Raw genomic sequence first — 27131 nt, 5'->3', positions numbered from 1 at the left:
TAACTATGGTGGTTTAGATTCGGAGATGATATATATGATGATTCCTGACGAGGTGGCTGATGGGATTTGTATTTCTCACGCTCTAGGGTAGCGGCATCTCACATACACTGAAGCTACCCCCCTTGGAAATGTAACAAGCTAAGCTACAGCAACTTGGCAAAAGTAGTTTACTACATCTAAGCTACTTTTTATTTATTTAATTTTATATTGAACCAACTTCGTTCCAATCAATGCTATCTCTGTGATCAATAAAAGTCAAGCAAATAGACACGCATACTTTATCAGTTAATCAAAAACTGTCCGAAATCAATTTGGCAACAAAAACATGTGATCCATAATATTAACAAAAACACTCTTTTGATACCTGGTTGTGTGTGTGTGTGTGTGTGTGTGTGTGTGTGTGTAGTGGTGGTGGTGGTGGGGGGGTCATCTTTATGTGTATGATATGCATACGTAACTGCGTTTGCATTTGTAATCAATTTAGACTTGGGCACTTTTGCAGGACAAACTGTAAGTTAATTTACGAGTCAACTCTGCTCAAAGAACAGTAGCAAAATAATTAAGACCTGCTCCAAACAGTACCAACATGGCAACAAACAAAACATGTAGCATACATTTAAGTAACTGTGTGTGTGATCTATCTCCATGGAAACAAGTTTCCTTCATTTATTCATATCAAGAGGTGGCCAGGCTGGAACCCGGTGCTTTTAATAAGAGGTGTTTATTCAAGCGACACAATAGATTATTTTCAAATGTTGCATTGAAAAGATGGTCTCTCTTTTTCCCTGCCGTACGATGCACGTGCAACAGCGCTCAGAAACAAACTCCAACTGGAGGTGCGAATGTGCATGCGCCCAACCCGTCTTTCCACGCTCACTGCCATAGGAGTACTTTGAAAGGCTCGTGCACGCATCCGTGTGAGGCAGAAAGGAACGTAGAAAGTGAAGTATATCCTCGAATTGGCATTTGTGTTTCCAATTTGAGCTTGATCTCCAGAAATCCTTGGAAAAATGTAACGTTAGATTGTGTGGGTGCTACCACACTATTTGATCATCAAAAGAGCTTCACTACTGAAAAGCTATTTGATTGAGAAAACAGTGACGCTACCACCACGCTACTAAAAAATGTTTCACGCTACTTTTACAGCCTATTGCTGTATTGGCCACTCCTTTACCACATTCTAAGGCTGGGTATGCTTATCTGCTCACTGAGATGTGTCAATCCACCCGTTATCGTGCAGCTTATCCTTTGAGATCTATTGCAACAAAAGTGATATTAAAGGCTTTGAAAAATTGTATATCTACTTTTGGCATTCCAAAAGTTATTCAGTCTGACCAAGGCTCAAACTTTATGTCTAGAAAGTTCTCTAATGGGTCCTGCACACTGTGCGATTTTTCAAAATCCTTTGCGAATGTCCCTTGTCAGACTGTACGAACATGATCCCCGATGTAAGCCATGTCACACTGTAAGATCTCAGTTGTCATTAATGTCAGACTGCACGATAGTGAAGGCGCACTAAAAATGGACGCACAAGAAAACTCATCCATAGTTTTATATCATCAATGAATGATGCGTCCGGTGACAGTAAGCTGCATTACACTCGGGACTGAAATGCTGGCTACAAAGAAATCTCTAGCTCTCGTTTTGGTCATAGTTTGTCTTGAAAAACTGAGTCGTCGAAAAACTGAGTCGTCGTCGGAGAAGTCACACTACAGGATTGTGCGCCAAATCTTCTGACACTGCCAGAATTTCATCTGAGATAAAATTTGATCGCAGCGCTCATTAATCGGCTGCCGGTGAACATGTCAAACTAATGACCAAAGACGTCAGATTTTAGCCTAGGATCAGAGGAATCTTTTAGGATTTGCTAAATTTGTCTCTGATGGCCAAATCGTGGCCAAAATCGCACAGTGTGCACCCAGCTTAAAGGACAACTCCGGTGAGAAATGACCCTAGGGGTAATTAACAGATGGTTACAGAGTAGATCGTTCTCTGGGATGCGTTTTCATGGAAATCGAATGTAAAGAGTTTTATCTTTAAAAACAGATTAGCTTATAACACTAGTCTATGGGGCACAGTGTAGTGAAATTAAATCGCTAGTTAACACCACTAACAATGCTCAAAATAGCCCCACACTAACACAGTAGCATAATGAGGGTCCCTACATGCAAACCGAAGCATTGAGAACTTTGTAAGAGTACAAACAGTTTATTAAGAAGACACTTTATAAACATAGTACATTACGCGTTCACGGACAGGCGTCATCTTGGAAAACAGTCTCAAATCATCGAGCCACGAGCGTTCTGCTAAGTGATGAACTGTGACTTGGAATCTCATATGGTCTGTTGTTTCCGGAAGAAAACACTGAACACAACAGAGAAAATAAATAAATAAAACTAAAAATGTCCACGTTATTACATTTCACAAACTTAATTCCTATCGACCAGCTCACTAAGAACAGCGCTCGTGGATTGATTTGTTGAGACTGTTTTCAAAGATGGTGCCTGTCCGTGAACGCGTAAGGCACTTTGTTTATAAATTATCTTCTTATTAAACTGTTTGTACACTTACAAAGTTCTCAATGCTTCGGTTTGCATGTAGGGACCCTCATTATGCTACCGTGTTAGTGTGAGGCTATTTTGAGCCTTGTTAGATTAGATTAGATAGAAGTTTATTGTCATTACAAATGTACAAGTACACTGCAACGAAATTTGTTTCTTGGAGCAAGCCTCCGGGCTGCAGATATTTACCAGCGCTGCCACACGCTCTCCGAAGAAAAAAAAAATGCAGATTTTGCAAAGCATAGCATACGTACATGCATAAGAAACACAACATAACATAACACAGCACACGTGGTCACGTGATGGAACTTTTTGTTTGGATTGGGTAAGGGAGGAAGGGAGGGAAGAGGCAGACGGATGGAGGAGGGGATGGGATCGGGGTGGGAGTGTATGGTGCGAGTAAGAGTCTGAGTTTGTGTTGTGAGAATGTCAGCCATAACTTAAGATGTTTACAGTTCAGTTCTGTGGCTTGCCCTTGAGGGGAGATAAGGCAGTGCACAGGGAACGATAGCAGACCCAGCTGTCAAGCTGACCTCCCAACCGAGAGAAAGGGAGAAGGTGGGGGTTGCAGGGTGAAATTAAGCAATTTTAATCCATTTTAGTTGATCTTCGGTAATTTGTCCGGATCGTAATCAATCAGTCACTGATCCTCAGCGTTCCTGGCGCACGTCCGGCTCATGGAGTGACTTTTCATACCCAGACCGGTCATAATCCGTAAAAGTTCACCAGTCTGTCCTCCGATGGTGTCCACTCTTTTCTGTGTTTCCACAGTCCGAGCTGAGATGTAACAGTTCAGTTCATCGGTCTGTGTCACTCTCCGATCTAATACCTTCAGTCGGTCACTCACAACCCCGAAGAACCCTATAATTTCGGCAGACAGCGGCTGGGTGAATTTGCTGGCAGCTGTCTTACAAATCTTCCGATATGTCAGGGCAGTCCCATGGCCGAGCAACAGGAACCCCGCTATCAAAAATAGTGGTAATAGTGGTATTAACTAGCGATTTAATTTTACCACCCTGTGTCTACCCTGTGCCCCATAGACAAGGGCTATAAGCTAATCTGTTTTTAAAGATAAAACTCTTTACATTTGATTTTCATTAAAACGCATCCCAGAGAACGATCTATTCGGTAACCATCTGTTAATTACCCCTAGGTTCATTTCTCACCGGAGTTGTCCTTTAAAGCTGTGAACCAACTAAAAGTTAAACACAATGGCCCTCATTTATCAAAAGTGCGTACACCAAATTTCCAGCGTACGCCTTGCGTACACCCAAACCTACGGTGACTTTGAGATTTATCAATATGGACGTTGGCGTACGGCACACTCAAATCCTACGCCAGCTCAGGAGGTGGTGTACGCACGTTTGAGTTAGTGGGAAAATGCGCAGAAAAACAATTCCTAACACCACAAAACGCACTGACAAAATATGCTAGACTATATGACCCACTGTTTATTTTTGTGCAACATGAACGTCAATGTTTAATTTGTGTGACTTTACCAAAGCATTTGATTTGTAGGCATATGTATTCCTCCAGTCGCGAGCCTGTGCGCTTTATCTGACGTTGGGCCGGCAGCTGCGCACGTAGGCTACTGGGACTAAAATAATTCAGACTGAAAAAATAATAAAAATTACCTTCTTCTTTTAAATAATAATAAAATCAATAAAAACAGCATTCTTCTTCTAAATAACAAGCGTCATTAAGAATAATAATCATAATTATAATAATAAGAATCTTACAAATTGTCATGTAATTATTAATGTGAATGAATGGTACTCCACATCACATCATCATCACTATCGTACACCCCAATACATGTGCCGTGATACGAAATTAAATGCTAATTGTTCCAAAACGTGCTGTAAAATAATGCATTGTGATGCTAATTTATCATCCAAACAGCTATTTAAACTGCTGGAGTGCGCTTCTCAACCTCCACACTATTAATAGTACTCGTAATTTGGGTCCATATTTTGTGCCTTTAATCCCACTCTTTAAACTCCCAAATAAAAAAATTTCGGGTTTTTTTTCCATTTCCCTGGTGATGGTCTCGATGGTCTCAATCATCTCACTATTTCAGTAGTCAGGGCAGTGATCAGGGAGTCAGCCCATTGGCTTATGTCCTAGTCAGTGCCCTGACTAGTGGACTAGTGAGATGATTGAGCTGCGCCCGATCTCCACGTCGGAGAAGTTTCGCTTCTTTGCCGTCTTCTGTTTGTCCATGGCGTAAAATGAGGGCGTGGGGGAGGTGGAGACTTGAATATATAGGGGTGTGTTAATCTAATGACGATCGGTTTCAGCCGCCACATTTATCAAGGGCAGGTATTGCATACACCTGGATTGCAGAGGTACGCACAGCTTCATAAATCAAGCGATGAGAGGAGTGTAAGCATAATCTTACGCCAACATATACACCAGTTTCTACGCAAGATTGATAAATGAGGGCCAATGTCTCAAGTGCATACCATCCTCAGACTCAAAGAGAGTTGGAAAAATTCCACCAGACTCTTAAATCCCTCTTGAGGTCATAGTGTGTTGAACTTAATAGTGATTGGGAGGAAGGACAGATTATGTTGGTTGTTATCATTACAGAGTTTATGAAGCCAGTGCTACGTGGCACAGATACGTGTTGGCCATGTTACCTGTTTTAACTAGTCCATTTCAGGCTAAGTTTGCTGGTCCATACACCGTTATTAAGTGTTATAATATATAAACTTTATTGCAGACACAGGTCCATATAACACATCAAACAGTACAATAAGATACAAAGAGGATACAACATATAAAAAAAATGTACAGGATATACCGGCTATACAGGCAATAGAATATACAGGCTATTGCATCAATTTAGTCTTAACCTAGAAGTTTATCTATAACAACTTTTCAAAAGACTGACTAGGGCTTCAATTATATGGTTCACTGAGTTGTCCAGGCGACACATAAAACTAAACATCAATTGTCTTAAGAGTGCTTCCCAAGTTGGCTCCCTAATAGACACGAACAAATGGCAAGCACTATGACACAAAGGGACACAAAGCAGCAACCGCATTGCATTATTGTATGCTACCTTGAGCCTCTGCAAACTCTTTTTCTTATAGTTAGACCACAATTGAGCAGTATACAGTGGTGTGATATAAGATCTCAACAGAGAGCACTTCACAGAATCAGAGCACATTGAAAACCTTTCTAATAAGCATATTAGCTTGAGAATAAATTTTACAGCGCTGATGAGACAGACCTTGGACATCTGTCCAATCATCAGGTATAACATGACCTAAATATTTAACTTCCTTACACATGTCAATGGGGCCATCTGACAAATAAAAGATTGGAAAAGTTCCTCATCACTTCTAACTATCTTTATGTGACTTTTCTTAGCGTTATACTTTATATCATAGTCAATGCCATACTGAGAGCACACCTTCAGCATCTGCTGCATCCCAGCACTATATGGACAGAGCAGGACCAGGTCGTCTGCATACATAATATGATTAACAATCGAATTGCCTACAAGACAACTGGTATTTAACTGGTTTGATAATTCATCCATATAAACATTGAATAAAATAAGAGACATAATTCCTCCTTGTTGCACTCCATTGCTAACATGAAATGGAGCAGATACAACATTATCCCATTTAACCATAAACGTTAGATGGGCATACCAAAACACTAATATTCTCACTAAAAATTAGGGGCACCTCTATCTAATAACTTCACAAAAAATTGTTCATTGTTTATTCTATCAAATGCCTTTGACACATCAATGAAACACAAGAATATAGAAGTATTCAGGCTTGTGTACCTAGAAACAATCTCTTTAAGAGCATAGATACACAGGTCAGTTCCATGCTTTCTTTTGAACCCAAATTGATTGTCAGTAGTAAGGACATATATTTTAGGCTTTGTTAGATTATATTAGATTATATTATATTAGATTAGATTAGATTAGATTAGATTAGATTCAACTTTATTGTCATTACACAAGAACAGGTACAAGGCAACGAAATGCAGTTTAGTTCTAACCAGAAGTGCAATAGTAGAAAGTGCAGTATTTACAGTCGTTGAATAAGTGCAGGGCATGGTTATGTACTGATATAAATAGAGATGATTTTTGCTATAGACAGAATATACAGGTTCAAATGTACTATTTAAATATAATATACAGATAATTTACTATAAACAGAATTTACAGGTGAATATGTACTATGAATATGATCATAGAATAAATGTGTACAATAAGTTAGATTAAGATGAGCAGTGTCGCAATGGATGATATAGCGCAAATGAGCATATTCAAGTTAAGGTGGAGTAGTGCAAGATGCATAAGTAAACAGATGTTGCTGTATTAAACAGTCTGTATTGCAAATGAGCATTCCAGTAGTGCAAATGAAGTAAAGGCAGATGTGAGGGGGAGAGGAGAGTTAGCCATGTATGAGAGGAGTTGGGTCAACAATGGTTAGAGTTCAGTAAAGAGACAGCTTTTGGAAAAAACGATTCTTTAGTCTGCTGGTCCTGGTCCGGATCGGCACCTGAAACGTATGCCGGAGGGCAGGAGAGTAAACAGTCTGTAGGCTGGGTGAGAGTAGTCTTTAAGGATGCTGTGAGCTCGATGCAGACTGCGTTTCTTCTGGATGTGCTCGATGGCAGGTAGTGGAGTCCCTGTGATGCGTTGGGCGGTTTTCACCACCCGTTGCAATGCCTTGCGCTCTGCAATAGAGCAGCTCCCATACCATACTGTAGCACAGTTGGTCAGGATGCTTTCTATTGCGCAGAAAGCATCCTGAGAGGAGAGCTGATTCTTTCTCAGTGTCCTCAGGAAGAAGAGGCGCTGGTGAGCCTTCTTGACCAGGCTGGAGGTGTTGGTTGTCCAGAACATGTCCGCCGAGTTGTGGATCCCCAGGAACTTGAAACTGGAGACACGCTCAACAGCCGTCAATTGATGTGGATGGTGTCGTGTGTGCCTCTTGAGTCTTTCCTGAATTCCATGATGAGCTCCTTCGTTTTGGTGGTGTTAAGGAGCAGGTTATTTTCAGTGCACCATGTGGCCAGGTGCAGGACCTTCCTATAGGCAGTCTCATCGTTGTTGCTGATGAGACCAATCACGTAGTGTCGTCCGCAAACTTGACGATGGAATTAGATCCATACACAGGTTTGCAATCGGAGGTGAAGAGGGAGTAGAGAAACGGGCTAAGCACTGTGGTACACCAGTGTTAAGTGTGATGGACGTGGAGCAGGTGGAGCCTGATCGAACATTCTGCGGTCTGTTGGTCAGGAAGTCCAAAATCCAGTTGCACATTGAGATGTTGATGCCCAGGTCTCCAAGTTTGGATATTAACTTGGTTGGGATGAAAGTATTAAATGCTGAGCTGAAGTCAACAAACAGCATTCGTGCATAAGTGTTCTTATTGTCCAGATGTGTGAGCACAGATTGCAGTGCCATTGCGACAGCATCCTCTGTGTTCCTATTGCTACGGTAGGCAAACTAGTGTGAGTCCAATATGGGTGGTAAAGAATCTTTTAGGTGTGCCAGGACCAGCCGCTCAAAGCACTTTATGATATGCCAGCAGCCATATCACCCTGTAGCCCAAGACTGGTTACCCACTGAAGCTAAGCAGGGCTGAGCCTGGTCAGTACCTGGATGGGAGACCAAATGGGAAAACCAGGTAGCTGCTGGTAGAGGTGTTAGTGAGGCCAGCAGGGGGTGCTCACCCTGTGGTCTGTGTGGGTCCTAACACCCCAGTATAGTGATGAGGAAACTACGTATACTGTCAAAGAGCAACGTCCTTCAGATGAGACGTTAAACCGAGGTCACGACTCTCTCTGGTCGTTAAAAATCCAAGGATGTCCTTCGATAAAGAGTAGGGGTGTAACCCCGGCATCCTGGCCTAATTTGCCCATTGGCCTCTCTCCATCATGGCCTCCTAATAATCCCCATATCCTGATTGGCTTAATCACTCTGTCTCCTCTCCACCAATCAGCTGGTGTGCGGTGGCCGTTCTGGCGCAAAATGGCTGCCGTCGCATCATCCAGGTGGATGCTGCACATTGGTGGTGGCTGAGAAGATTCCCCCCTTCTATATGTAAAGCGCTTTGGGTGTCTAGAAAAGCGCTATATAAATGTAATGAATTATTATTAATTATTATTATGATAATGGGTGTGAGTGCTACAGGGCGGTAATCGTTAAGGCACGTTGGGCTAGAGTGTTTTGGCAATGGCACAATGGAAGTGCATTTGAAGCATGTTGGTACAGCTGCTTGGGCAAGAGACAGGTTGAAAATGTCTGTAAATTCCCCCAGCGAGCTGCTCCGCACATGCCCTGAGTACACGTCCTGGGATTTTGTCTGGTCCAGCAGCCTTGTGCGCACTGATCTGACTCAGTGCACTGCAGATATCTGTAAAAGAGAGTGTGATTGGTGGGTGGTCAGCTGAGGGTTTGAGCTTGGTGGCAGTTTCTCAGTGGTCTCTTTCAAAGCGGGCATAAAAGTAATTTAGCTCGTTCAGGAAGTTGACATCAGTGGCTGCGCGAGTGGAAAGGGTGGGTTTGTAGTCACTGATGATCTGAATGCCCTGCCACATGCGTCGAGGGTCAGAGTTGGAAAATTGTCCCTCTATCTTTAGCTTGTAGCAGTGCTTGGCCTTTTTGATGCCCCTCTTCAGGTTTGCTCTGGCTGTGCTGTAGGCTTGAGCGTCTCCTGATCTGAAGGCCGTATTGCGTGTCTTCAGCAGGAGTCGCACCTCCCTGTTCATCCATGGTATTTGATTAGGGTATGTGGTGATCTGCCTCTGGGTTAACATTGTCAATGGTGGTATTGATATGGTCCAGTACAGAGGAGGTGTAATGGTCAATGTCCGTGTCTAGATAAAACGGTCTACATTTAACCATGAGAAACTTAAGGTTAACTGAACAATGACTCCCAATAATAGCTGAATGTGTGCACCAAGCTTTGTTAATGTAAATATACAATCCACCACCTCTGGTCTTACCGGAGCCATCTAATGTTCTATCCGCCTGGAGTGTGTGACAGCTCAATAATGCTGTCCGGTATTTCACTGTTTAACCATGTTTCCGTGAAGATTAGGACGTTACAGTTCAAAAGTCTCTTGTTGTATGTGATGCTGAGTCAAATCCCCTCCATTTTGTTCACCAGTGACCGTACATTGGCAAGGAAAATGCTTGGTGAAGAGAGCCAGTGTGGTGTGAGCATTAGTTTAGCTCTTAGTCCTCTGCGCACCCCCCCCCCCCCCCCCCCCGCCCCCCCCGCCCCCCCGCCTTTGTTTACGATCTCAACGCCGCCTGCGAGCACTTCCGCCCGTCCAGGTAGAGTGCATGGCCTCGGGTGTTCTGGCGATCTCAGGAAAGAGTTAAAGTTTGTCCATAAAACTGTCTGAAAGTTGCAAACCAATGTCCAGAAGCTCACATCGGGTGTATGATGTAAAGGCACAACTGTTCTGCACGAACAGACCTGAGAGGAGCGAGAAAAATACCACAACATTGCAGAATCTGGAGAGAACCCGAGCCTTGCGATGTATAGCGCCGCCATCTTGGTCTTAGCAGTATTCTCTCCGGTACTTTAGACTGGCTAATGCAATAGGGCGATAATTGTCAATACTGTTAAGCTTACCAGCTTTGTCTTTTAGCACAGGCAATAACATTACATACATTATAGCATTAGGCAACACACCATGAACTAGACAACCATTAAAACACATAGACAGCAAAGGACAGAGCTTATGGCAGGCATATTTTAGATGTTCTGCATTAATGCAGTCCATGCAGGCTTTGTTGTTCTCCAACATATTGATGGCACCATGAATATCTATTGCAGTAACTAACATATCCACTGTAAAATGTATTTGTTCATGATCGAGTCTAACTGAGTTACTTTTAACACAATTAAACAGGTCATGATAGTACTCACGCCAAAGCTCAGCTATTTTTTCTGAGCTACTAATACCTTCAATATCAGCCGGTAATGATATCTTATTGGAATTCATTACTTTGACCTCTTGCCAAAAGTCAATAAGGTTATTATTCTGTAGCTTTCTGGCGAGCGAGTCTGCTCTCATTGTATTTTAATTTTTCTTACAGAGTGCACACTTAAATCTAGCATTTGCCCGTTTTTTTTTTCATTTCTAGCAACACCCCATGTCTAGGCTTACCTGCCTCTGTCCAAAGTCTAAATGTCTCTCTTGCTTCAGCATAATAATAATAATTATGTGTTAAGTACTCCTGATCGTCGGAAGAAAACACAGGTTTGTCATGTTAAATTGCTGAAACCTTATGTGAAACCTATACCTTTGTTAATTGTTGACGTCATAACATCTACTGATGTTGTAGATCTAAGTGTTACAGGTATATCCGAAGAGAGGGTTGACAATCTGGAGGAGATTGGTCCTTCTCGAGATGTAGTGGAAGGTCGACTAACTAACTCTGAGGTTCTTACTTGCTTAAGTTCTCACCTGTCTTATTTATGTGAATCTGAAAAGGCTGATATTATCAAGTTGATAGACTTGTTTGCTTCGCTCTTTTCCGACATTCCTACTCAAACTCACGTCATTGAGCATGACACTGACGTTGGCACTGCTCAACCAGTGAAACATCCATACCACGTCAACCCTATTAAAAACAGGTTGCTGCAGAGGGAGGTAAACTATCTGCTTGCTCATGATTTAACAGAATCTAGTTTTAGTCCCTGTATCTTAGTGAGAAAACCTGATAACTCTTATAGTTTCTGCACCGATTACAAGTAACTTAACGCCTTGACAAAACCTGACTGTTTTCCTTTGCCTAGGATCGACGACTGTTAAGATCGTGTCATCTTCTGAAAGGTTCTTGGCAAGTACCATTAACATCTCGTGCTAAGGAGTTATCTGCTTTTATTACACCTGACAGTTTCTTACAATACACTGTCATGCCGTTTGGAGTTCAAAATGCTCCTACTACTTTCCAGCGGTTAATCAATCGAGTGTTGACTGGGTTGACAAGATGTGAGGCTTATTTGAACGATGTCAGGTTGTACAATTTCGTCTTGGTCTGAACATCTCGCACAACTCGCAGAACTTCTTGAGCGTTTGGCAAAAGCCAACTTAATGATCAATCTTGCAAAGTGTGAATTTGGCAAGGCAACTGTTGGGCAAGGTGGTTGGTCAAGGGTATGTCAAGCCGATAAATGCGAAAGTTAAAACTATCTGTAGTCTTCCTACTCCAACTATACGTCACGAGGTACAATGATTTCTTGGGATGGTGGGGTACTACAGAGATTTTTGTAAAAACTTTTCAAGTGTCGTTGCCACTATGACAAATTTGTTTAGCCCAAAAAAACTTTTTAACTGGACAGAACAATGTAAGAGTTCCTTTGATAATGCCAAATCTTTATTGGTGACTGCTCCTGTCTTAGTAGCACCTAATTTCAAGAAGGTGCTCCTACTGGCAGTTGATGCTAGTGTGTATGGTGCCAGTGCTGTCCTTTTACAGGAGGATTTAAAGGGAATTGAGCATCCAGTTAGCTAAGAAATTTAATGTAATTTAATTTCCAAGTAATAAAATCGTCACCAGCAAGTGTATTCCACTGCCACCTGCTGCTGCTTTTGCTTTTAGAGTGAAAAGCTGCCCATAACTGCTTGTCTGTGATCTGTAATCCTCTGTAAGAATTTGTAAGAATTGCATATTATCAGCGAAAAGGAGCTAGCAAAAGATCCAGTGTGTATCTGTATTTGCACTCGTCAAATAAGTACATTTCCAACGTGTTTTCGCCTTGGTGAGTAATCTAGCCAATCACAGACATGTTTTTAGACTTCTACAACAAAATTGGCCAATCACAGGTGTTGAATTTGGAATCACTCACCGCTTGAGTGTTTATCCAGGCGCTGAGTTCAGTTAAACATGCGCGTCAATCCTCTGTAAGTGCAGACATTGTGAAAATCAGAGATTCATTGTATACCAGCGTCACTGCGGAACTCTGTAAGATTGCGTTTATTGAATGAGTGACAGCTTTTAGTGAATATAAAGTATATTACCTCCACTACACGCTTCTAAACACTGACCCATCCACATATACATGTGGGATTCGTTCGAAAAAATGTGATGAATGACAGTTATAAACATTCATGTCGAAATCAGGCTCCTAAAAATGTCAGAAAATTACGTGTCCTGACTGCATATCATTATCCATGGATCACTGAATCTTTGGTAAGTTGTTAGGATTGTTTGCTCTACTCGTGTTTTCCTCCATTAACTCCAGTCACACAGCAGCTCTTCTGCCACTCAGCCCCGTCTGAGGGGGCGTGTAACGGCGGGAAAGTGACGTTGGCTGTGTCTCATTTCAGAAGGCTGCGTCCTCCGGAGGTCGCATTCGAAGGGTGCATACGTCACAAGGCCGTCTCATTTCAAAAAAGTGAGTAGGACACTCCAAATGCGACCTTCTTTCACAGGAATTCGGAGTGTGCATGAGGTGTATCCTTCATGGCTGGAGATAACCCACAATTCTTTGCATCGCCATTACCATCCTGAACGTGGCTGAACGTGTTGGCATAGCAACGTGATACTTCTTGCCTGTGTGTCCTACGAAGGACGTCTTGTTTAATTCTGATTGAGGACACTCCATATACTGCATCCTTCACAGAATCTTTCCTCCAGAGGACGCAGCCTTCGAAATTTAACAAAATGAGACGCAGCTGTTGATGCATTCCCTCTATTGGGGAGAATGGGAGAGTTTCTGATTGGTTCTCCTGTGTTAATTGACAATTGATTAGAGTGTATATAAGAGTGGTGTGTATCATTATCTGGAGCACTTTCTGTGGGATAGATATTCTCTGTGCAGGATGTAAGCTCTAACCATTTACTTCTCATTTGTCTTTTGTTGGTATTTCCTAAGCAATGTAGCACACATTTATATTCTATTATATTTGTTTCTTTGTTATCCCTAGGTGTATCACTGGAACAGACAGAAGGAAGAATTCCTAGGACTGAAGGCTATAGCTACCAACTGTTTTTTTGTTTTTACTGATGTACATATGAAGATATGATGGAAGTAGACTCAGGATAGATTTATAAATATAAATATGCCAGTGTTTTAGTCTATGGATTGACAAAGCAGACTTTCTAAACAGAACATACAACACACAATGATAAGTGGGGGATTTAATATTTGTTATGAATAAACAGTGTCCAAAGCATGTAAACACTGAGAAGATGCATGCATATATAATATCACCATAGTCCAGCATATAAGTGGCAGCAACAAGCCTCTTTTTAGCCTCGAAGAAAAGGCAGGATTTAATTCTAAAATAGAAACCCAATATCGCTTTCAATCTTTTCAACGATTGCTGAAAACAAGTGCCAAAGGAGAGAGCATCATCAATTAAAATCCCGAGATACCTATACTGAGTCACAAACTCAGTCTCTGAACCTTGAGAAGTAGTAATAGAAAGATTATGAGGGATTGATTTTGATGTAGAAAACAAAATTAACTTTGTTTTATCAGCATTTAAAACTAGTTTTTTTTAGTTAGTATATTTAAGAGGGACAGATACAGTAAACATAGATTATCTTTAAACAATCCCATGCCAGCATCATAGTGTTTATAGCCAAAGCTATAAAATCCGCAACACCTGTCCCTAGAAGGGCTTTTTGTATTAACTTTTTTGTGTTATCTCAGCAGGGAGAGAGTTCCTTTGGATAGCTCCTTTCACAGAAAAAAACTGTCTGAGCAAACGATGTTCTACAAAATGGAACTTTAAAGTCTCCACTTGTGGCTGCTCTCGTGGATCTAAAACGTTGTAGTCTATTAACAAAAAAACAAAGTGGCTCTGGGGCAAGTCTATTCAAACATTTAAACATAAGCTTTATATAGCTAACCATACAAAAATTCATAAAAGTTAAGATTTTATGTTTAATAAATATAGGACAATGATGAAATCGTATGGGCTTTTTATGTGAAATTTTAAAAGCACGATTATAAAGCCGTTCAAGGGGTTTTAGAGCGTTTTGATTGGTCTGAGACCAGACAGTGGTGCAGTACTACAGTTGTGACAGAATTATTCTATTTTAAAAAAAACATAGGCACTTTCAAAGTGCCAATGTGCCAAAGTTTCAGTTTAAGTTATGCTGAACAATATTAAAAGTAGGCTGTAATTAAGAGAGAGACAAATTGTGTGTGGATGCTGAACTATATATAACTGTATCATCAGCGTAACAGTGAAAATTTGCATTATGAACATTTTGATCAATATTATTTATATAGAGAGTAGGAGTGGACCTAGGACTGACCCCTTCGGCACACCTTTAGTTACATTGAGTGAACCGGAGATAACTTCTGCCTGTACACATTGAGTTCTGTTAGAGACAGATATTAAACCAACCAATATCATGTATAGATAATCCAACACTGACAAGTTGTTGTGTCAGTAAGGTATGATCAACATAATCAAAAGCTTTTGATAGATCAATGAATAAGGCTGCGCATTGTTTCTTATTATTACACGTCTCTGTGAAATACTTGATTCTGATTGGTCAATCGTGCATTCCAGCGGTATGTTATTTCCAGATAACAACCACTCATCCGGGTACTACAAGTTATCTTGACCGGTTCTACTTCTATGCTTAACGCTGGTGCCATCTTGTGGCTTTAACAGCCGTGGGTTACAATGGAAGACTTCAAGGCAGGTTTCCTTTAAAACGTTTTTAATATAGATATTTTTCTTACACAAACGCATCGATTCGAATCAGAAGGCTCTGTTAACCCATCGGAGTCGTGTGGAGCACGTTATTTGACGGACAGCTGCATTTTTTATGGACTTTAAACACAACTAAAACTACTGCTTGGATTTACGTTAGCCTGGACTTTTTAAATATAACTCCGATTGTATTTGTCTGAAAGAAGAATGTCATATACACCTACGATAACTTGAGGGTGAGTAAATTATAGGCTTGGTTTCATTTTTGGGTGAACTAACCCTTTCAGCATTCATTTTCAACATTTAGCAGCAATAGATAAAGGCTTAAAGCTGGTTGGAACTGTTTTTCTTCGCGGAGGCTTTGTGTAAGAGCTAATACAATATTTAATCTCGAGACAATATTTTGTGTCTAATAATTATTTATTTGAGACTAGTAGCCGTGTAATAAGCGGGATAATGTACACCCAGTTGGTTGTTATCGCAGAATAAACCCCTTCAGAGTGATGCAAGACTTACTTAACAGATTCAATAAAATAATTTAGTACTTTTAAGGCAGCCATGGTTGTACAATGTTTTTTTTTTTTTTTTTATAAAACCAGATTATTATTAACAAAAAAAGGATGTCAGGGAAAAGTACTTCAAAAAGTAAGAAAGGACTTTATTAATGATTGTACTAGAGCCCTTCTTAATACAAGATGGAAGTTCTATACCACTATTATTTTTTTGAGTTAGTAATTTAACAGTTTTACAAAAATTGTATGAATTGTTTAGGTTATTAAAAGTTTGCATAAGGAAGTGCTCAGCTGTAGCTTTTTTGACTGCAACCATACATGCTAGGAAGTATGGTCATATTAGCCTGGTTCTGTTAACACTGCCCTGGCTCTCTATTAAACATTGTATAAATTTTTAAATCTTACTTATTACTTACAAAGCACTAAATGGTTTATCTCCCCAGTACTTAAGCGAGCTCTTAACACATTATACTCCATCACGTCTATTGCAGTCTCAAAACTCTGGCCAGTTGATAATACCTAGAATATCTAAATCAACTGCAGGCGGTCAATCCTTTTCCTATTTAGCACCTAAACTCTGGAACTTTAAACTCTTTAAATCTAGACTAAAAACACTTCTGTTTACTATGGCAGACACATAGAACATTTTTAACTTATATTATTCTAATCAGTTGAATGATTGTTAGGCTGCATTAACTAGGTCAATCAGAAACCTTGAACACTTCCCATAATACCTGATGTACTCGTTACATCATCAGAAGAGTGGCATCTACGCTAATGTTAGTCTCTGTTTATTCCGGGGTTTACTGCAGTCAGCCGGATCCGGGCCATATCCAGATCAGATGGTGGACCTGCACTTAGACATGACCAACACATCCTGGAATGTCTGCAGAGACCGTGTCAATTAGTCTCCCCCCTGATATTGCCTCATCGATACAGCATCCTCAATAAACCCATCACTGGCATGACGACTCAAATCTTTCGAATAATCTTACGAATATCTATAAGACCTGTAAAGTCGCAAGAATCATAATCATACACTGTTTGTTCATCGGAGAGAGGAGAACTGGCACCCCGACTGAGCCTGGTTTCTCCCAAAGTGTATCTCTCCATTCTGGCCCTGAAGGAGTTTTGGTTACTTACCACCTTTGGCTTTTGGCTTGCTCATTTGGAGACACCTACATTTAAACTATATTACCGATCTGTTCGCATTGACACTATATGATAATTTAAATTAGCTGATGACATCACCGTTTTCACCAGAGTGGCTGTACAGCTTAATCAAATGCATTATTTCCCTGTTAACACTGTGAAGCTGCTTTGAAACAATTGGACTTGTAAAAATCACTATATAAATAAAGGTGATGACATGCGTTACGCAGTCGTGCGTGTTTCTAATCACAGTGGTCACTGATGTCATTCACAAATATGGACGCGTTTGAATACATTTGCGGAACATTTGTAAAAAATTAAATCTATTCAGGATTATTTTTCTGGACATTTTGGATTCGGTCAAGTGGGACTGTCAATAATCTGAAAAAGATTCAATTCATCACAATAGGTTTTAAATTTGTCAGTAGCTGAACACAACAAATTCAAATTTGTATCACCAAGAACTACCAATTCTTTAGCATTAAGATCTGAAAAGCAAAGTAAAAATAATGTTATTGTGTCACAAAATGTTTAATAGATTTAAAAGTTTTTCAGGTGAGAATGTAGTTGTTTAAAGCTCAAATCTGTGGTTTATTTATTAAGAGAGTGACTATTTGAAAATTTTATCTGGCATTTTTGGAGGTGTGAGATCCAGGCAATCAGCAGCTCATTAACCCCGGCGAGAGCAGCCTTAACTCGGCTCACAACTGCCGCTGCCTGGCAGAAGCCCCTCCCCTGACGCGAATTCACGTCTGTTGTGTAGTCAATGTCACACGTGAATGAAGCAAATTAATTCAATATGTTCACGTGTCAAACTACATGTGAATAGCGCGATTTATTCGCTTCATTCACGTCTCGTAAGCAACCATCAAGAACAATTTATCAACCACATAGCAACGCTCTGGCATAACAGCATTACAGCAGTGTATTTTGTACAAGCAGCTAAGTCTGTTTGCAAGATATATAGCTGCAAATAGCTAAATGAAATGCCCACATACATGACCGAACAGACAAACAAATGATTCACGTGAAATAAGTAACTAGCATGTAAAGAGTGTTTATGAGGTGTGCTACTTTGGGGCGTGTTATTTCTGCCATGTACCTCTGGCTGGCTTTAAGACATGATTGAAAGAGGCCTCTGTCTGTGACCACAATTAATGTTGTCCATGGCATCTGAACCCAACACAGTCCGACTAACAGAGTGTGATGAATCCACCTCTGCCTGCTCTTTACTTGACATTTGTACATTGATCCTAGAGTTTCATCAGGCCTCAGGATTGAAAGGCCAAGCTGTGAGGCATAAATTTTCAAACGTGTGCGTCTTTAGCCATAAGTCACAATGAATCTTGTTCCTCCACCTAACCTCAGCCTTCTCTGGACTTCATGCAATACAAGGCTGTAATTCTAACAGCAATGATGTTGATAATGCCAAAAGACGGGTTAATCACACTGCTGTTTAAGAAAGATGGGAACCTCTGCAAATAAAATAAAGTAAAATAGAAAATAATAGACACTTTGTATTCATAACAGCAAAATTTAATTTAGTTCAGTTTATTTGATCAAAATAGAGTAAAAACAGTAAAACTGTAGCAATATTATTCACCTTGTCCCGTAATAGTAGCCAATCAAGATTGCTGTATGTTCTCACATGCATCAGACACCGGTTCACACAAAGCATAGCGTTCCACTTCAAAAGGGAACTACTAACAACTTTTGCATGCAAACATGCAGGAAAGCATTCAGAGGTGGAAAGAGTAACAAAATATTCTACTCAAGTAAAAGTACTGTTACTTCAATGAAATTTTACTTAAGTACAAGTAAAATTACTGGTCTAAAAATTTACTCAAGTAAAAGTAAAAAGTAGCTCATTTAAAATGTACTCAGAGTAAAAGTTACTTAGTTACTTTTTTAACAGAGGGGGTGGGGGACTCTCCCCTGTAGGGTTGTGATAGGATGAGATTTTCACGATATGACAACTGTCTCAGAAAACATCAATTAAACATTTACTGTACTAAATGATGGTTATTATCACTAGTTAAAATGATGTTAAATGAATGAAGAAGATTGGTCTTTTTTTATTTGGTTGAACAAATGCTTTATTATAACAAACTTAAAACCATTTGTTTATTTTGTTTATCAAAATTTCAATAAAACATGTCTAATAAACTAAATTCAATAAATTACTATGAATTAGGTTAACAACTTATTTTTATCATTAATTTGTAAAAATGTTTAAGAATAATAGAGTCCATATGTAGTAGACAGAGCAGCTCATTCACAGAGAGAGAACAAGCAGATCATATATTCATATAGCAATGTTTTGTGCTTTAATGTTCACAGACCATGTCACGATTTGATTTATTTCTAAGGCCTGCAGCTCTACATTCGAGTTTTTCGTTCATCCACCAGTTTGCGTGTATTACACCAATTCTACGTTATAATGTAAAGTTAATGTTCATGACTGGATTCCAGGATTCCCTCTGCGTCACAGAAATCAATCGGCCTTAAGTTATAAACATACCTTTATCTGCACAGAGGGATGTGTGCCCGAACATGTTCTATGTGTTTCTTCATTTGCATCCACATTTTGTGCACATTTGATATCCTCCAGGATAACACCACATTATTTTTTTCTATATCCAAAGTATTTCCATACTAGCCAGGAGTTCACGACGGCGTTTTGCTTTCACCTGGGTCTGCGTCACTGACGTCTGTCTTGTTCATCTCCATCTGATATTTGCGCGCTTGTTCTCTCCCGCGCCCCGCGCCCTCTATTCAATATTAGTCATTTCCGGATCTCGGTTTTTTTCCTCCCCTCTTTGCATTAATGATTTATTTTTACTCAGTAACGGATGTGGTTTAAAATGTAGCGAAGTACAATACTTTAATCAAAATGTACTTAAGTAAAAGTAAAATTACAGATTTTTAAAACTACTTAAAAAAGTAGAAGTACACAGAAAAACTACTCAATTACAGTAACGCGAGTAAATGTAATTCGTTACTTTCCACCTCTGAAAGCATTTGTGAAGCCACAACATGCAGAACCTTGAGGCGGATGGGCTAAAACAGCAGAAGACCCCACTGGGTACAACTCACCTCCATTACAAATGAAGAGGCTACAATTTGCACGAGCTCACCAAAATTGGACAGTTGAAGACTGGAAAAATGTTGCCTGGTCTGATGAGTCTCGATTTCTGTTGAGACATTCAGATGGTAGACTCAGAATTTGGCGAAAAAAGAATGAGAACATGGATCCATCATGCCTTGTTACCAATGTGCAGGCTGGTGGTGGTGGTGTAATGGTATGGGGGATGTTTTCTTGGCACACTTTATGCCCCTTAGTGCAAATTGGGCATTGTTTAAATGCCACGGCCAACCTGAGCATTGTTTCTGACCATGTCCATCCCTTTATGACCACCATGTACCCATCCTCTAAAGGCATCTTCCAGCAGGATAATGCACCATGTCACAAAGTTCGAATAATTTCAAACTGGTTTCTTGAACATGACAATGAGTTCCCTGTACTAAAATGGCCCCCACAGTCACCAGATCTCAACCCAATAGACCATCTTTGGGATGTGGTGGAATGGGAGCTTCGTGCCCTGGATGTTTAACTGCAAGATGCTATCCTATCAATATGGGCCAACATTTCTAAAGAATGCTTTCAGAACCTTGTTGAATCAATGCCACGTAGAATTAAGGCAGTTCTGAAGACGAAAGAGGGTCAAACACAGTATTAGTATGGTGTTCCTAATAATCCTTTGGTGAGTGCAGACTGCAAATGCATATATCTTTGCATATACCTTTAATTTGTAATTTCCAAGTTTATATTGTCTTTGCCATATGGTGTGAAGAATTCTGCCAAATGTACTGACTAGCATTTATAGTAAACTAAAATAAACTCTAATACCATTTCTAATGAAACTTGTATGTCATGCATTAGAATATATTTGTAATGATGACTTTGCATATTAGTACATTTAAAATTGTAATATCAAATAACACACTAGTTAAAATTAATCAAGTACTTTACATGTTCTTCAGTATGTTAGTCAACACACACATCGAAATAAGTATACTTTACATGTAATTATGCATAATCAGAGGTGGGTAGAGTAGACAAAATCTTTACTCAAGAAAAAGTACAAGTACTTACGGAAATATGTACTCAAGTAAAAGTAAAAGTAACAATCGTAATAGTTACTTGAGTAAGTTTAAAAAAGTATTAGATGAAAAAACTACTCAAGTACTTAGTTTCTAGTTACTTTCGATCTGATTGATAAGATCCAAAAAACCTGAATTTCAGACTACTTAGAGAGCTTTCACACACCTCCAAATATATATATATATATATATATATATATATATATATATATATATATATATATATATATATATATATATATATATATATATATATATATATATATACAGTACTGTTCAAAATAATAGCAGTACAATGTGACTAACCAGAATAATCAAGGTTTTTTGTATATTTTTTTATTGCTACGTGGCAAACAAGTTACCAGTAGGTTCAGTAGATTCTCAGAAAACAAATGAGACCCAGCATTCATGATATGCACGCTCTTAAGGCTGTGCAATTGGGCAATTAGTTGAATTAGTTGAAAGGGGTGTGTTCAAAAAAATAGCAGTGTGGCATTCAATCACTGAGGTCATCAATTTTGTGAAGAAACAGGTGTGAATCAGGTGGCCCCTATTTAAGGATGAAGCCAACACTTGTTGAACATGCATTTGAAAGCTGAGGAAAATGGGTCGTTCAAGACATTGTTCAGAAGAACAGCGTACTTTGATTAAAAAGTTGATTAGAGAGGGGAAAACCTATAAAGAGGTGCAAAAAATGATAGGCTGTTCAGCTAAAATGATCTCCAATGCCTTAAAATGGAGAGCAAAACCAGAGAGACATGGAAGAAAACGGAAGACAACCATCAAAATGGATAGAAGAATAACCAGAATGGCAAAGGCTCAGCCAATTATCACCTCCAGGATGATCAAAGACAGTCTGGAGTTACCTGTAAGTACTGTGACAGTTAGAAGACGTCTGTGTGAAGCTAATCTATTTTCAAGAATCCCCCGCAAAGTCCCTCTGTTAAAAAAAAGGCATGTGCAGAAGAGGTTACAATTTGCCAAAGAACACATCAACTGGCCTAAAGAAATGGAGGAACATTTTGTGGACTGATGAGAGTAAAATTGTTCTTTTTGGGTCCAAGGGCCACAGGCAGTTTGTGAGACGACCCCCAAACTCTGAATTCAAGCCACAGTACACAGTGAAGACAGTGAAGCATGGAGGTGCAAGCATCATGATATGGGCATGTTTCTCCTACTATGGTGTTGGGCCTATTTATCGCATACCAGGGATCATGGATCAGTTTGCATATGTTAAAATACTTGAAGAGGTCATGTTGCCCTATGCTGAAGAGGACATGCCCTTGAAATGGTTGTTTCAACAAGACAATGACCCAAAAAACACTAGTAAACGGGCAAAGTCTTGGTTCCAAACCAACAAAATTAATGTTATGGAGTGGCCAGCCCAATCTCCAGACCTTAATCCAATTGAGAACTTGTGGGGTGATATCAAAAATGCTGTTTCTGAAGCAAAACCAAGAAATGTGAATGAATTGTGGAATGTTGTTAAAGAATCATGGAGTGGAATAACAGCTGAGAGGTGCCACAAGTTGGTTGACTCCATGCCACACAGATGTCAAGCAGTTTTAAAAAACTGTGGTCATACAACTAAATATTAGTTTAGTGATTCACAGGATTGCTAAATGTTTGTACAAAATAGTTTTTGAGTTTGTACAGTCAAAGGTAGACACTGCTATTTTTTTGAACACACCCCTTTCAACTAATTGCCCAATTGCACAGCCTTAAGAGCGTGCATATCATGAATGCTGGGTCTTGTTTGTTTTCTGACAATCTACTGAACCTACTGGTAACTTGTTTGCCACGTAGCAATAAAAAATATACTAAAAACCTTGATTATTCTGGTTAGTCACATTGTACTGCTATTATTTTGAACAATACTGTATATATATATATATATATATATATATATATATATATATATATATATATATATGTGTGTATGTGTGTGTGTGTGTGTGTGTGTGTGTGTGTGTGTGTGTGTGTGTGTGTGTGTCTGTGTGTCTGTGTGTGTGTGTGTTTTTAATGGTTAAACAGTGTAAATTAATGGTGTGCTGGGCTAACCACAGCTCTTTTTAAAACATACTTTGTTCTTATATTTTTATAAGTATATGCATTCTTAAAAATATAGTCCCATTTTTAAATGTATGTATACACTGCAGACTGTTGTCTGTCCGGATATGTGTATAAATGCAAGATGTCACATTAGGCTATTTAATTTGTTTCGTTTTTAGCCTGATCTCATCAGTACCTATGGCAACAATCAGTACCTATGCAAACCACAAAATATGTACCAATACGTACATATTGCGACGTTTCAAAGTGAAATGTCCACTGGGTGGCGCTAAAAGCTTATTTTTTTCCAGAACAGATTTGCGTGAATCTGACATGTTTTGTTACGTTGTGTTTTTATCGTACACCCACACTAAACCTACCCGAAAGTGTTAACAAAAGCAAATGTGACAAAAATTAAATTGTGTCCATGTATTTTTAGCTAGTGTTTAGAACTCGTCTTTGAGCTCTTTTATCATGACTCGTTCTTCATGGGGTTCGTTCTTAAGCTTTTCGCATTGCAAATACAAATCTGTATCAGCTGAGCTATCGAGCAAGTCTGGTGAATCAGAAAAGCAGAACATGGAGCTGTGACGCAAAATTCAAAATCTTTTAGTTTACAAACCATAGACAAAAAAAAAAAGCACTTTTTCTGCCTATAGGCTAGTGTTCATTTCTGTTGGAATTCCTGCAGTGTGTATTGGTACGTATTTTGTGGTTTGCAAAAACATTGTCACAGGTACATTTTGCCAATGAGGTTGCTCGTTTTATGAGAAAAAAAAGATATGTAAATGTGCAGATGTGAACGTTTGTCTGTGGACGTGTGTTCGGAGGATTCAAACGATTTGTCAATGCTTGCTATAAGGGCGGACTGTATATTTAAAGCCGAGCAAGTTAGCCGGCCATTAGGAGAAGCGCGTCGGTCAGAGAAGGAGCTCGAATCGCAAGTAAGTCTATTCGAAATACTCTGTATTTGCTGTATTGCTTGGTGTAGTAATTACTAGAAGGAAGATACATTTCGTTTCTGCACTTATTCTTTTTATTCATAACTTTATTCCGGGAGCTACTCACAAATTGCACTTTAACCAGGGCAGTTTGAAGCGCGCTGTACGCAATCACCAGCCGTTATTAAATAATAATTGTTGGCTTTTAGCACAGGTAGTGAGTGATAGTTTGGTTTCGATTTGAGTCGTTGGGAGACCGTTGCGTTGATTAATCTTTGGGATAATTATAAAAGCGTCCACACCTGCTCTCACTCAAGCAGTGTTTAGTGTGTATTTAATAAGCGTATCAGCGCTGTCGCGGTAGCGTCAGCGGGAGCGTTCAGCCCTCGTGTTCAGCCGCCTCGTGTGAAGACCGACAAGTGTAAAGACATCTTTTTCGACTCGACCTACAATCGACTCCACCGTAGAACGAACACAGAGAACGCACTTAAGTATTTATTTATTTCTCTATCCTCTTTCTCCTTCTCTCTTTTCTCACAATGTGCTTTCAATACATACCCACTATTTCTACCCCTCGCTCCACTATCAGACGCAGACGGCAGCGCAACACTGCTAATCTGCGTCCTATTCCTTCCTCTACTAATATCCCTCCCTCCTTTTCTCTGGGTCTATGGAATTGTCAGTCAGCTGTAAACAAAGCTGACTTCATTCCAGCCTTCGCCACTCATTCCAATCTGAATATCTTGGCCTTGACTGAGACCTGGATCCGTCCAGAAGACTCAGCAACTCCTGCTGCTCTCTCTAACAATTTATCCTTCTCACACACCCCTCGCCACACTGGCAGAGGTGGAGGCACAGGTTTCCTTATCGCAAACAATTGGAAATTCTCAACCCACACCTCTCTCTGTAATAAAAACTCCTTTGAATACCATGTTATTAGTTACAGCTCCTGCTAAAATCCATCTTGTAGTCATTTACCGCCCTCCAGGTCAATTGGGCACCTTTGTTGAGGAACTAGATGTGCTGCTATCCTCATTCCCTGAGGATGGCAGCCCACTTGTAATCCTTGGTGATTTCAACATCCACCTGGACAAACCGTATGCTACAGATTTTCACTCCCTTCTATCCTCATTCGATCTCAAACTTCTTACTACCTCACACACACACAAATCTGGCAACCAACTTGACCTCATCTACATACGCAACTGCACTACAGAAAACACTTTGGTCAAACCCTTACACTTCTCTGATCATTACTTCATCACATTTAATCTACATCTCACTACTCATATGCTTCCACCTCCTCTACCAGTTAGTTTCAGACAAAACCTGCGTTCTCTTTCTCCCTCTCACCTCTCCTCCGTTGTGTCATCCTCTCTTCCGTCACCCACACAATTCTCCTCTATGGATGTCAACACTGCAACAGACACTTTATGTTGCACTTACCGCTTGTCTAGATACTATCTGCCCTCTGTCTTCTAGGCCAGCTCGCGCTACTCCCTCTAGCCCTTGGTTATCTGATGTTCTTCGTGAGCACCGGACCAAACTTAGGGCAGCAGAGAGAAAATGGCGCAAATCAAACGAACCATCTGACCTGAGTAAGTACCAATCTCTGCTCATTTCCTTCTCACAGGACGTCTATACAGCTAAATCCTCATATTTTCACAACAAAATCAACAGCACCTCAGACTCATGCACACTTTTCAGAACTTTCACCTCTCTCTTCTGTCCCCCTCCACCACCTCCCACCACCTCTCTTTCTGCAGACGATCTTGCCAATTTTTTCACAAACAAAACCACACTCATCAGCAGTCAGTTCACACCTCCACACACACACACTTTTGAATCAGCCACATCCACAGCCAAACATCTTCTCTCCTCCTTCTCTACACTCACTGAGGACGAAGTATCTAAGCTTCTCCTCTCCAGCCATCCCACTACCTGCCCTCTAGATCCCATCCCCTCACATCTCCTACAAGCCATCTCCCCTACACTCTTACCAGCACTCACACACATCATCAACACATCTATCTCCACCGGCATCTTCCCCACCACATTCAAGCAGGCTCGGGTAACCCCACTGCTTAAAAAACCCACATTAGACACATCACTTGTAGAGAACTACAGACCTGTTTCTCTCCTACCATTCATTGCGAAAACACTTGAAAGAGTTGTTTTCAACCAGGTCTCATCTTTCCTCTCACAGTCTAATCAACTGGACGTAAACCAGTCAGGCTTCAAAAAGGGCCACTCAACTGAGACGGCATTACTGTCAGTTACTGAAGCCCTGCGGCTGGCTAAAGCGGCTTCCAAATCATCAGTCCTCATCCTCCTTGATCTGTCTGCTGCCTTTGACACTGTGAATCATCAGATTATTCTGTCCACCCTCTCATCACTGGGCATCACAGGGACTCCACTCCACTGGTTTGAGTCCTATCTCACAGGTAGGTCTTTTAAGGTTGCCTGGAGAGGAGAGGTATCCAAAACACATCAACTGACCACAGGGGTTCCTCAGGGCTCACATCTCGAAGACGGCTCGGTCATGCAGGTTTGCATTGCACAACATCAGGAAAATCAGACCGTTCCTTACGGAGCATGCAACACAGCTTCTTGTCCAAGCCCTGGTCATTTCTAGACTTGACTATTGCAATGCGCTTCTGTCTGGACTTCCATCTTGTGCAATCAAACCACTGCAAATGATCCAGAACGCTGCAGCACGTCTTGTATTCAATGAGCCCAAAAGGGCTCATGTCACACCTCTATTCATTTCTCTGCATTGGCTACCACTCGCTGCCCGGATCAAATTCAAAGCCCTGACTCTTGCTCATGGATCTTCCACAAGCGCAGCACCCGCATACTTTGACTCACTCCTACGCGTCTACACACCCACCAGAAGTGGTACCATCACAGAGAGGCATGAAATCCCTCTCTAGAACTTTTTCTTTCATTGTTCCTGGTTGGTGGAACGATCTTCCGTCCTCCATACGCACAACAGAATCACTCACTTCATTCAAAAGACAGGTAAAAACTCATCTCTTCCATGAGCACTTAATCTTACATAAAAAAATAAT

General features: G+C 40.3%; 1 pseudogene; it reads left to right on the top strand.

The window, feature by feature from the left end:
• Positions 1-8123: 8123 nt before the first annotated feature.
• LOC137091711 (5S ribosomal RNA) lies at positions 8124-8240 on the top strand (annotated as a pseudogene).
• Positions 8241-27131: the final 18891 nt, after the last annotated feature.

This window comes from Pseudorasbora parva, chromosome 10, assembly GCF_024679245.1.
Source record: "Pseudorasbora parva isolate DD20220531a chromosome 10, ASM2467924v1, whole genome shotgun sequence".
Classification (NCBI taxonomy): domain Eukaryota; kingdom Metazoa; phylum Chordata; class Actinopteri; order Cypriniformes; family Gobionidae; genus Pseudorasbora; species Pseudorasbora parva.
Note: the sequence above shows the minus strand (reverse complement) of the source record. Positions and strands in the feature narration are given on the sequence as shown.